Here is a 12317-nt window from a genome sequence, read left to right on the forward strand (position 1 = left end):
TTCTGCCTGTGACATAGCGCTCTGATAATCAGTGGGCCTCACACAATCCAAAAGTGTCCAGTGTCCACTAGTGTGTGCAGAAATTCAAAATCTCCCTTATCCTGTAGTCACTTTTTTCACACCTGTGCCATCGAGCCTGTGACATAGCGCTCTGATATTCAGTGGGCCTCACACAATCCAAAAGTGTCCAGTGTCCACTAGTGTGTGCAGAAATTCAAAATCTCCCTTATCCTGTAGTCACTTTTTTCACACCTGTGCCATCGAGCCTGTGACATAGCGCTCTGATATTCAGTGGGCCTCACACAATCCAAAAGTGTCCAGTGTCCACTAGTGTCTGCAGAAATTCAAAATCTCCCTTATCCTGTAGTCACTTTTTTTCACACCTGTGCCATCGAGCCTGTGACATAGCGCTCTGATATTCAGTGGGCCTCACACAATCCAAAAGTGTCCAGTGTCCACTAGTGTGTGCAGAAATTCAAAATCTCCCTTATCCTGTAGTCACTTTTTTCACACCTGTGCCATCGAGCCTGTGACATAGCGCTCTGATATTCAGTGGGCCTCACACAATCCAAAAGTGTCCAGTGTCCACTAGTGTGTGCAGAAATTCAAAATCTCCCTTATCCTGTAGTCACTTTTTTCACACCTGTGCCATCGAGCCTGTGACATAGCGCTCTGATATTCAGTGGGCCTCACACAATCCAAAAGTGTCCAGTGTCCACTAGTGTGTGCAGAAATTCAAAATCTCCCTTATCCTGTAGTCACTTTTTTCACACCTGTGCCATCGAGCCTGTGACATAGCGCTCTGATATTCAGTGGGCCTCACACAATCCAAAAGTGTCCAGTGTCCACTAGTGTGTGCAGAAATTCAAAATCTCCCTTATCCTGTAGTCACTTTTTTCACACCTGTGCCATCGAGCCTGTGACATAGCGCTCTGATATTCAGTGGGCCTCACACAATCCAAAAGTGTCCAGTGTCCACTAGTGTGTGCAGAAATTCAAAATCTCCCTTATCCTGTAGTCACTTTTTTCACACCTGTGCCATCGAGCCTGTGACATAGCGCTCTGATATTCAGTGGGCCTCACACAATCCAAAAGTGTCCAGTGTCCACTAGTGTGTGCAGAAATTCAAAATCTCCCTTATCCTGTAGTCACTTTTTTCACACCTGTGCCATCGAGCCTGTGACATAGCGCTCTGATATTCAGTGGGCCTCACACAATCTAAAAGTGTCCAGTGTCCACTAGTGTGTGCAGAAATTCAAAATCTCCCTTATCCTGTAGTCACCTTTTTCACACCTGTGCCATCGAGCCTGTGACATAGCGCTCTGATATTCAGTGGGCCTCACACAATCCAAAAGTGTCCAGTGTCCACTAGTGTGTGCAGAAATTCAAAATCTCCCTTATCCTGTAGTCACTTTTTTCACACCTGTGTCATCGAGTCTGTGACATAGCGCTCTGATATTCAGTGGGCCTCACACAATCCAAAAGTGTCCAGTGTCCACTAGTGTGTGCAGAAATTCAAAATCTCCCTTATCCTGTAGTCACTTTTTTCACATCTGTGCCATCGAGCCTGTGACATAGCGCTCTGATATTCAGTGGGCCTCACACAATCCAAAAGTGTCCAGTGTCCATAAGTGTCTGCAGAAATTCAAAATCTCCCCTGTCCTATAGACACCTTGTACCTTGTTTTACATTACTATATAGTTTGTTGGATTTTGTCTACATTTCTACCAAAAATGAGGAAGGCTGGTGAAAGAGGCCGTGGAATTGGGCGGGGGTTGGCAGCTGGTAATGATGGTGTTGGTGGTGGATCTGATGGTAGTTGCAAAAGCAAAATAGGACCGAATGCAGGAGGTGTTGAGCCTGCGTCATCGTCTGGCTCCACAAGGCCTCGAAGGCTTAGTTTTCTAGGAGTTGGCAAACCGCTTTTAAAGCCAGAGCTTCAGGAAAAAGTTTTGTCTTACATTGCTGACTCAGCCTCCAGCTCTATCGCCTCCTCTTCTGAAGTTGTAAAAAATAAAAGCACTGAGTCGTCATCGGAGGCTCATGTTCATGAACCACACCTTTCCTTGTGTCCTTCACCCCAACCAAGATTGAAGGATGACGCAGGCCTTACTACTGATTACTCCATGGAGCTGTTTTCACATACCATGCCTGGATTATCAAGTGAAATGGTGAATTACCCAGGCCAAGATGAATCTGACATGGAGTGCACTGATGCACAGCCGCTGATAGATGATTCTGCTGGTACATTCACTCAGAGCACTACATTGTCCTCGCAGTGTACAGAGCCAGATTCTGACCCTGATGAGACTCAGGTGCCCCTTCCCGCACACTATACCACCATACACGGTGACACAGAGGAAGGTGCACATGACATTGAAGAGGAGGTGATGGATGACCCAGTTGTTGACCCAGATTGGCTTCCATTGGGGGGAAGAGGGTGCTGCTTCCAATAGCTCAGATGAGGAGCATCCACAGCAGACATCGACATCACAACAGCTTTTATCTGGCAGGCCCGGAGCACTCCAAAGACAGGTTCCAGAAATCAAAAGAGTTGCTGGACAGCTTGTCCAGAGGGTCAAAAGATCACAGCGTGCTAGGCCGCAAAATGTCTGCCAAAGTAGGAAGAGTGCAGTGTGGCACTTTTTTGAACAAAATCCTCATGATCAGGCCAAGGTTATCTGTAAGAAGTGCGCAAAGACCTTTAGCCGAGGGAAAAATCTGAAAAATTTGAATACCAGTTGCATGCTTAGACATTTAACCAGCATGCACTTGCAAGCGTGGACACAACACCAAAAATCAAGTGCCACATGTGCAACTGAGCACAAAGAAGGTAGTCAGCAATGCTGCATTGTTTCCCCCACTGTAAGCCCACCGGTTAGCACAGCAGCAAATGTTGAGGTGTCGTTGCAAGGCCACAGCAGTCAGGGAATCCCACTGTTATATCAACGAAATACTGAATCTAGGCCATCAGAAAGAACACGAACTCCATCACCATCATCAACCCTCTCTCAGTCCGCCCTGTCCACCGCTACTTCCACCATATGCAGCTCTCAAGTCCAGCTCACCCTCCCAGACACTATGAGTAGGTCAAGAAAGTACTCAGTCTCTCATCCGCGTACACTGGGTTTGAACGCCCACATTGCCAAACTAATCTCGTTTGAGATGATGCCCTATCGGTTGGTGGAAAGCGCAGCTTTCCGCGAACTCATGGCCTATGCAGTACCACGCTATGACCTACCCAGTCGCCACTTCTTCTCTCGCAAAGCCATCCCAGCCCTCCACCATCATGTAAAAGACCGCATTGTCCATGCACTCAAGCAGTCAGTGAGTGGAAAGGTGCACCTCACAACTGATGCATGGTCCAGTCGGCATGGCCAGGGCTGTTACGTGTCCATCACTGCGCACTGGGTTAATGTGGTGGATGCAGGGTCCACAGGGGACAGCGGTGGTGGGACAGTGCTGCCTAGCCCACGGTATAGGAAACAGTTGGCTGTAGGCGTTCGACCCTCCTCCTCCTCCAGAAGCGAAAGCTCGTCCACAGAGCGCAGTCGTACGAGCACTCCATCTGCAGCTGCCACTGTTGCACACGAGGTGTCCCCCTATCGAGCAGCTAGTGGAAAGCGTCAGCAGGCTGTGTTGTAGATGATGTGTTTGGGCGACAGACACACCGCCGAGGTGCTGGCCGAGTACTTGAAGCGACAAACTGAGTCATGGCTGGGCAGTGTACATCTTGAGGCAGGCAAGGTAGTTAGTGATAACGGCCGTAATTTTGTGGCAGCCATAGCCCTTTCAAAACTCAGCCACATACCTTGCTTGGCTCACACCTTGAACCTGGTGGTGCAGTGCTTCCTCAAAAATTATCCAGAGTTAACAGCCCTGCTCCAGAAGGTGCGAAGACTGTGCGCGCACATCCGCCGGTCGCCTGTACACTCCGTTCATATGCAGAAGCTGCAGCGATTGCTCCACCTTCCCAACCACCGCCTCATTATCGACATTGCAACAAGGTGGAACTCCACCCTGCACATGGTGGAGCGGCTGTGCGAGCAGTGGCAGGCCATAATGAATTTGTGGGAGGATACACGGCCAGGCACTTTGAGAGCAGACATGGAGTTGACAGGTGTGCAGTGGTCGAAGCTGAAAGACCTCTGTAAAGTCCTTCAGTGTTTTGAGAAATGCACACGGCTGGTAAGCGCAGACGACGCCATCCTAAGCATGAGCATCCCACTTATGCGTCTGCTCATGCAAACTTTGACGCACCTTAAGGAGCAGGCATCTGCAGCCAATGTTGATGAGGAGGAAGAGGAGGAGGGAATCCTTGATGACATTCAGCCATTGTCTGCTCAGGGACCTCTCCTGGATGAGGTGGAGGAAGAAGAGGAGGAGGAGGATGATGATGGGGATGATTACTTAGGGGAGGAGGATGCATCTCGTGGAGCAAGTGAAAATGTTGGCGTGGCAAGGTCTGTTACAGGGTTTGTGCGTGACTGGAGGGATGTGGATTTGCCAGAAAGTGCTCCTCCAACCAGCACTCGCAGTGCATCATTGACACCGGGAACCTTGGCCCACATGTCAGATTATGCCTTGCAGATCCTAAAAAGGGACCCACGCATTGCCAAAATTATGAACGATGACGACTACTGGTTTGCCAGCATCCTGGATCCACGCTATAAAGGCAAATTACAAAACATCATGCCACAGGAGAACCTTGACCTAATATTGGCTAGTAAACAAGCAACTCTGGTAAATCGGTTGCTTGAGGCATTCCCAGCACCCAGCAGCGGTGATGGTTCTCACACGAGCCGTATGGGCCGGGGGCAGCTTGGCAGAGGTGTTCATGGTGCACACAGCAGAAGTGGCGTTGGAGACAGGGGTTTCATGACAATGTTGTGGACTGATTTTTCAAGTACCGCTCACACAACTGGTAATACTGCATCGATGGAAAGTGACAGGAGACAGCAGTTGTCAACTATGGTTACAAACTACTTTTCCTCCCATATCGATGTTCTCCCACACAGGTCATTCCCCTTTGACTATTGGGCCGCTAAACTGGACACCTGGCTTGAATTGGCACAATATGCCTTACAGGAGCTCGCTTGCCCAGCTGCAAGTGTGCTATCGGAAAGAGTCTTCAGTGCAGCTGGATCAATCCTGACAGAAAAAAGGACCCGTCTGTCAACCCAAAATGTGGATGATCTAACCTTCATTAAAATGAACCACGCATGGGTTTCCAAGGATTTTGTCCCACCTTCCCCTGATGACACATAGGGTGACAGAAAAATGGCTTGCTTTGGTCCACCTCTTCCTGGGACTTGACCTATTTCGCCTTTTGCATCAGCTGAATGTCCAACATCAACATATGCCACTTTCTAAAACTCCCTAACTGTGCTGCCTCCCCCCCCATGGCCGGGGTCACCACCTAGCGCACGACACCGTGCGAGTGCCGTTGCCCTGGACAGGTGGGTAGGCCGACTCTTGGGCGCGGGCACTGGCACAGGGTCCCTCATAGTGCAATCAAGTGTCTCTGACGGTGGCGGTGCACACCCGCCGTCAGACATACCGCTGTACTATGAGGGGCCCAGTGCCAGTATTATGAAGTTAATTAAGGTTGACAAGCTTAAGTAAGAAGAATTGATGCTTTTGGCATTCAAATGAGCACTGTAGGTGTGTTTCCTGTCCTCCTCTCACTGCCGACTTTTATTCCCCATTGACTTACATTGGGTTTCGTGTTTCGGGACGACCCCGACTTTTCCCTATAATCGGCCGATCTTGCTCGACCCGACTTTTGGAAAAGTCAGGTTTCACGAAACGAAACTCGACCCTAAAAAACCAAAAGTCGCTCAACTCTAACCGTAAGTAAAAAAACGGGGGGTGCTTAGTTAACGCCAAGGTGTACCTCATATACAATGAAAACCCTGATCGCATCCATGCCAAGCTGCATTGATGCAGTAATTAATGCAAAAGGAGCCCCGACCAAGTATTGAGTGCATTTATTCAATATACATTTCAGTAGGCCAACATTTTGGATTTTAAAATAATTTTTAAGCTGGTGTCATAAAGTATTCTAATTTACTGAGATAATGACTTGTAGATGTCCCAATTTCTGGAATCTCATCTTTTCATGGGTCCAGTCAAACCTCAAATAAAATGGGGAAGAGATAGGAGCCAGATGTAGCTGCACCCAGCTTCACAGACAGGCTTTAACTAGAGCAAAACTTATCTCTTTCCCAGTTTATTTGAAGCCAAGATGACACATGGAGAGGTAAATTAAAATATGCAATGTCCATCCATGAGGTATACCTTGTTGTGGGTGGATGGCTTTTTACGCTTTAACATAAAAAAATGTTAACTGAGTACCTGACTTTTTTTATGAGAATAGCAGTAGAGGAACTCAAGCATTCATTAATTGCAGAGTGCTGATGCATAGTGTATGGAAACATCTCTTTAACTGTCCAGAGCAGTTCACTCCATCAGATCTCATGTTCTCTGCTATTCTCATTAGTCTGCACTCTAACCATCAAACATCTCACTGCTCTGAGAAAGGTTTGCTATTTCTGAGCTGTACACTCTCACCTGTCACCTGCTCACTAACTTGCAAATTTCTTCTAACCTTGAGCCATAGTAGCTTCCTACTTGTAGTCCATCTGCAGCCTTATGTGACTTGACCTCTTCTAACCATTGGACTGCACCACATACCATATGAATCTACATTTCAGACCTGTAAGACTGTCAGCCTGGTTCACTGTTACTCACAGGTCCCTTCTTGACGGACTGCGTAAAATATAGCATACGTGGAAAAATGCAAAACATAACAGATGATAACTTAGGGTATCATTTAACTTGATCTAAAAAGCTCAAGGATACATATTCTGTAATGGGGTGCAGTATTAGTACTCTTCAGATCCACCCGCTTACATGTTTTCCATGCAATATGGAGTGTCTGAGCCAATGAGCTATGGAGGGAAACAAGCGGTAAAACATTGTTTTGGCATTTATAATTAGAAGTTATGTTTTTATCCTTAAAATTGATTTGTTCTGGTATATGATACATCATAAGACATTTACAATATTTCATAGCAGGTGGTCAGCGTGCACATGATATCATCTTTGTTCAGTCTATTTGTCTCTGTAGTAACACTGGAGCCATTGCCCTTTTCACCTCCTATCTACTTTTATTTCGTAATGAGCTGTCGTTATTTTCCACTTGCTGCTTCCCAGATTCACAGAACAGTAAAAGCCAGAGGAAGACAATCAGAATTCATTGAAATGTTAATTGTCCATTCATAGCAAAGCATTGGGTTGTACACTCTACACTGAGTGCTAGAGCAAACTAACTTACAGACATTGATTATTATGTCTGTGCTATTTATTCTACTTATTTCACATGGATAATGTATTACAATAGAATGAGAGTATGTCCAATACAAGGTTCTTTTATACTATTGTAAAATTGCAGAATCATTGTAAGTAAACGTAGTTGTGGATTTACTACAGATAGACTTGTGGACTTGTACACTTGAACTTTGCACTTAATTGGGAAAATAAATAAACCCCAATATTCCCTCTTGCTGCACATTAAGTATACTGGAAACAAGTTCATAATAAAGTGCTGGTTAAAGCTGTCCCTCTACCTACATGTATCAAACTGTTGGGGCAATCAGTGGGGAAAATAAGTATTCGATACTCTGCCAATTTTGCAAGTTTTCCCACCTACAAAGAATGGAGAGGTACTGTAATTTTTATAGTAGGTATACTTCAATTGTGAGAGACAGAATCTTGAAAAAAATCCAGAAAATCACACTGTATGATTTTCACATACCGTATATACTCGTGTATAAGCCGACCCGCGTATAAGCCGACCCCCTTAATTTTGCCACAAAAAACTGGGAAAACTTATTGACTCGCGTAGAAGCCTAGGGTGGAAAATGCAGCAGCTACTGGTAAATTTAAAAAATAAAAATAGATACCAATAAAAGTAAAACTAATTGAGACATCAGTAGGTTAAATGTTTTTGAATATCCATATTGAAGCAGGAGTCCCATATAATGCTCCATACCGTTCATGATGGGTCCCATAAGATGCTCCACACAAAATACACCCCATATAATTCTGCACAAAGGTTAATAATGTCCCCATAAGATGCTCCATAGAATAATATGCCCCATATAATGCTCCATAAAGGTTATGGCCCCATAAGATGCTGCATGGAATATGCCCCATAAGATGCTCCATAGATTAAGCCCCCATAAGATGCTCCATAAGATGCTCCATTGATTATTCCCCCACAAGATGCTCCATTAATTATGCCCCATAAGATGCTCCATACATTATGCCCCCATAAGATGCTCCATAGATTATGCCCCATAAGATGCTCCATAGATTATGCCCCCATAAGATGCTCCAATGCTCCATAGATTATGCCCCCATATGCTGCTCCATAGAATATGCCCCCATATGCTGCCTCATAGAATATGCCCCCATATGCTGCTCCATAGAATATGCCCCCATATGCTGCTCCATAGAAGCTGCCCTATATTCTGCCCCATAGAATATGCCCCCATATGCTGCCCCCATATGCTGCTCTATAGAATATGCCCCCATATGCTGCCCCCATATGCTGCTCCATAGAATATGCCACCATATGCTGCCTCATAGAATATGCCCCCATATGCTGCTCCATAGAATATGCCCCCATATGCTGCTCCATAGAATATGCCTCCATATGCTGCCCCATAGAATATGCCCCCATATGCTGCTCCATAGATTATGACCCATCTGCTGCTGCAAAAAATTGCATACTCACCTCTCCGTCGCTGGGGGCCAGGTGTTGGGTCCTGAGCAGGCAGGGACACTGGCACACTATGGGGGACAGGTGCCGGTGTCACCGCTCGCTCAGGACCCGGCACCTAAGATATGCACCTGTCCCTGGTCCATCGCTGCTTACTGCTGTCTGCCAGGTCTTCTTTCAGTGACTGTTTAGGCAGCAGAGGATGCGGCATGCACTAACTACATCATCATGCCCTCTGCTACCTAAATGTCACTGACACAGGACGCAGCAGACAGCAGCAAGCAGCGATGGACCGGGGACAGGTGAATATTGGATATACTTACCCCCTCCTGGTGTGGTCTCTGCAGCCTCCCGCTTCTCCCGGTCTCCCTTCATTCCTTCAGTGGTCACGTGATACCACTCATTAAACTCATGAATATGCGCATATTCATGAGTTTAATGAGCGGTACCATGTGGCCGCTGAAGGAAGGAAGAGAGACTGTGGGAGAAGCGGGAGGGCTGCAGAGACGCATCGGGGGGTCAGTATGATCTCTGACACCCCCACTCCCCCTCCCCTGCTGACCCCTAGGTATATGACTCGTGTATAAGACGAGAGGGGGGGGACTTTCAGTCCAAAAAAAATGGGCTGAAAATCTCGGCTTATACATGAGTATATATGGTAATTAATTTGCGCTTTATTACAAGTAATAAGTATTTGATACAATAGAAAAACAGAACTTAGGCTATGTGCCCACGTTAGCGTTTTTAAATGCTCAGGAAACTGATCCCCTTCCCAGAAAACGCGCGTCTTTTTTCTTGCGCATTTTTTGCACAAAACACCCGCGTTTTTGACGTGCTTTTTCTGGGAACATTGGGAAAGGCTAAAAACGCTCAGCAATGCGGAAATTAATGAGCATGCTGCGTTTTTAGCTGCTAAGGCTGGTTTCACATTTGCGTTTTTTAGCGCTGGAAAAAAACGCACATGTGCGCATGCGTTTTTTCCCCTATATTTAACATGGGTGCGCATACCTGCGCGCTTGTAAGCGCATGTATGCGATTTTCATGCGCTGCGTTTTTTTGGGGTGTGCGTTTGTATTTTCCAGACGCAGCATGTTGCATTTTTTGGCCCTGCAAAAAAGCGCATGCGCACATATGCGCACGTTTTGCGCTAAAAATGGCCATTATAGCCTATGGATGCGCATATGTGCGCACTGGCATGCTCATGTATGCGTTTTTTTGCATATGCGTTTTTTTTTTTAACCATGGAATTTAGGGGTTTGGGTTAGAGTTAGGGTTAGTTAAGGGGTTTAGGGTTAGGGTTAGGGTCAGGGTCAGGGTTAGGGTTGGGGTTTGGGTCAGGGTTAGGGTTAAGTATGGTTTGGTTAAGGGTTAGGGTCAGGGTTAGGGTCAGGATTAGGGTTAAGTATGGTTTTGTTAAGGGTTAGGGTCAGGGTTAGGGTTAGGGTTAGGGTCAGGGTTAGGGTTAGGGTCAGGGTTAGGGTTAGGGTTAGGGTTAGTTAGGGTTTAGGGTTTGGGTTAGGGTTAAGTATGATTTGGTTAAGGGTTAGGGTCAGGGTTAGGGTTAGGGTTAGGGTCAGGGTTAGGGTTAGGGTTAGGGTCAGGGTTAGGGTTAGTAAAGTCATGGTTTGGGTAGTGTGAGGGGCCACCTAAAAATGTTGGAAAAAAACGCAAACGCGGTAAAAACGCACTAAAAACGCATACAAACGCATAAAAACGCTGCGTTTTTTTCATGCATGCTCATAAAAATGCTTGAAAAAAACGCAGCAGTTGTATGCTTTTGTATGCATTTTTTCAATGCGTTTTTTTGCGGGAAAAACGCGCTGCAAAAAAAAGCAAGTGTGAAACTAGCCTAAGCGATTCCTGAGCGTTTAAAAACCCATGCATTGGCACAAAAAGCCAAAAACGCATGCAAATTAATTTGAAGCTTCTTTTAAGTGTTTCTGCAGCATCTAAAAAACACAACATGGGCACACATCCTTAATATTTGGTAAAGAAACTTTAATTTGCACTTACAGAGGTCAGACATTTCCTGTACTTCTTGAAGTTTGAACATACTGCAGCAGGGATTTTGCCCCACTTCTCCATACAGACCTTCTCCAGATCTTTCAGGTTCCAGGGCTGTCGCTGGGCAACATTGAGTTTCAGCTCCCTCCAAAGATTTACTATTTGATTCAGGTCTTGAGACTTGCTAGGCCACTCCAGGATCTTAAAACGCTTCTTACGGAGCCAATCCTTATTTACTCTGGCTGTGTGTTTCAGTTAACTGTCATGCTGGAAGACCCAGCCACGACCCATCTTCAATGCTCTTACTGAGGTAAGGAGGTTGTTTGTCACAATCTCATGATATATGACTCCATCCATCCTCCTTTCATTACGGTGCTGTTGTCCTGTCCCCTTTTCAGAAAAGCACCCCCAAACTATGAATTTCCCCCACCATGCTTTTTGATAAGGAATATGTTTTTGGGGTTATACTTATACTTCTTCCAAACACAGCGAGTGGAGTTTATACCAAAAAGATCTATTTTAGTCTCACCTGACCACATGACCTTCTCCCATGCTTCCTCTGGATCATCCAGATGGTCATTGGCAAACTTAAAACAGGACTGGACATGTGCTGGTGTGAGCAGGGGAACCTTGCATGCCCTGCAGGATGTTAATCCATAACTGCGTTGTGTGTTACTAATAGTTATGTTTAAGACTGTGGTCCCAGCTCTCTTTAGGTCATTGACCATGTCCTCCCAAGTAGTTCTGGGCTGATTCCTGATCCTTCTCAGAATCATGCTTACCCCACGAGGTGAGATCTTGCATAGAGTCCCAGACTGAGAAAGATTGATAGTCATCTTGTGTTTCTACCATTTTCTAATAATTGTGCCTATAGTTGTTGCCTTCTCACCAAGCTACTTGCCTATTGTCCTGTAGCCCATCCAAACCTTGTGCAGGTTTACAATTTTGTCCCTGGTATCCTTAGACAGCTGTCTGGTCTTGACCATGGTGGAGAGGTGGAAGTGTGATTGAGAGTGTGGGGACAGGTGTTTTTTATACAGGTAACGAGTTCAAACATTTGCAATTAATACAGGTAATGAGTGCAGAGTAGGAGGGCTTCTTAAAGAAAAACTAACAGGTCTATGAGGGCCAGAATTCTTGCTGGTTGGTAGGTGATCAAATACCTCTCATGCAATAAAATGCAATTTAATTATTTAAAAATCATACAATGTGATGTTCTGTTTTTTTATCGCAGTGTACCTACGATGAAAAAATTTCTGACCTCTCTTCTTTGTAGGTGGGAAAACTTGCAAAATCACAGTGTATCAAATACTTATTTTCCTCATTGTATGGAGTTGGTGTGGAAAACTTAAAAAAATGTAGTTTTCTTCTTGGTCTAAAGTTGGGGCACCCACATTAGAGTACAGAGTAGCGTGCCCGGTGAAATACATTTAGTAGGCTCCTAGATACTTAATAATAGAATGCATCAACAACATGACATCACAGCCACAATCTACATTCATCCCAACGTATGTTAGCATAACAT

This window comes from Dendrobates tinctorius, unplaced genomic scaffold (genome assembly GCF_039654945.1).
Source record: "Dendrobates tinctorius isolate UK_male_01 unplaced genomic scaffold, ASM3965494v1 ptg000107l, whole genome shotgun sequence".
Taxonomy (NCBI): domain Eukaryota; kingdom Metazoa; phylum Chordata; class Amphibia; order Anura; family Dendrobatidae; genus Dendrobates; species Dendrobates tinctorius.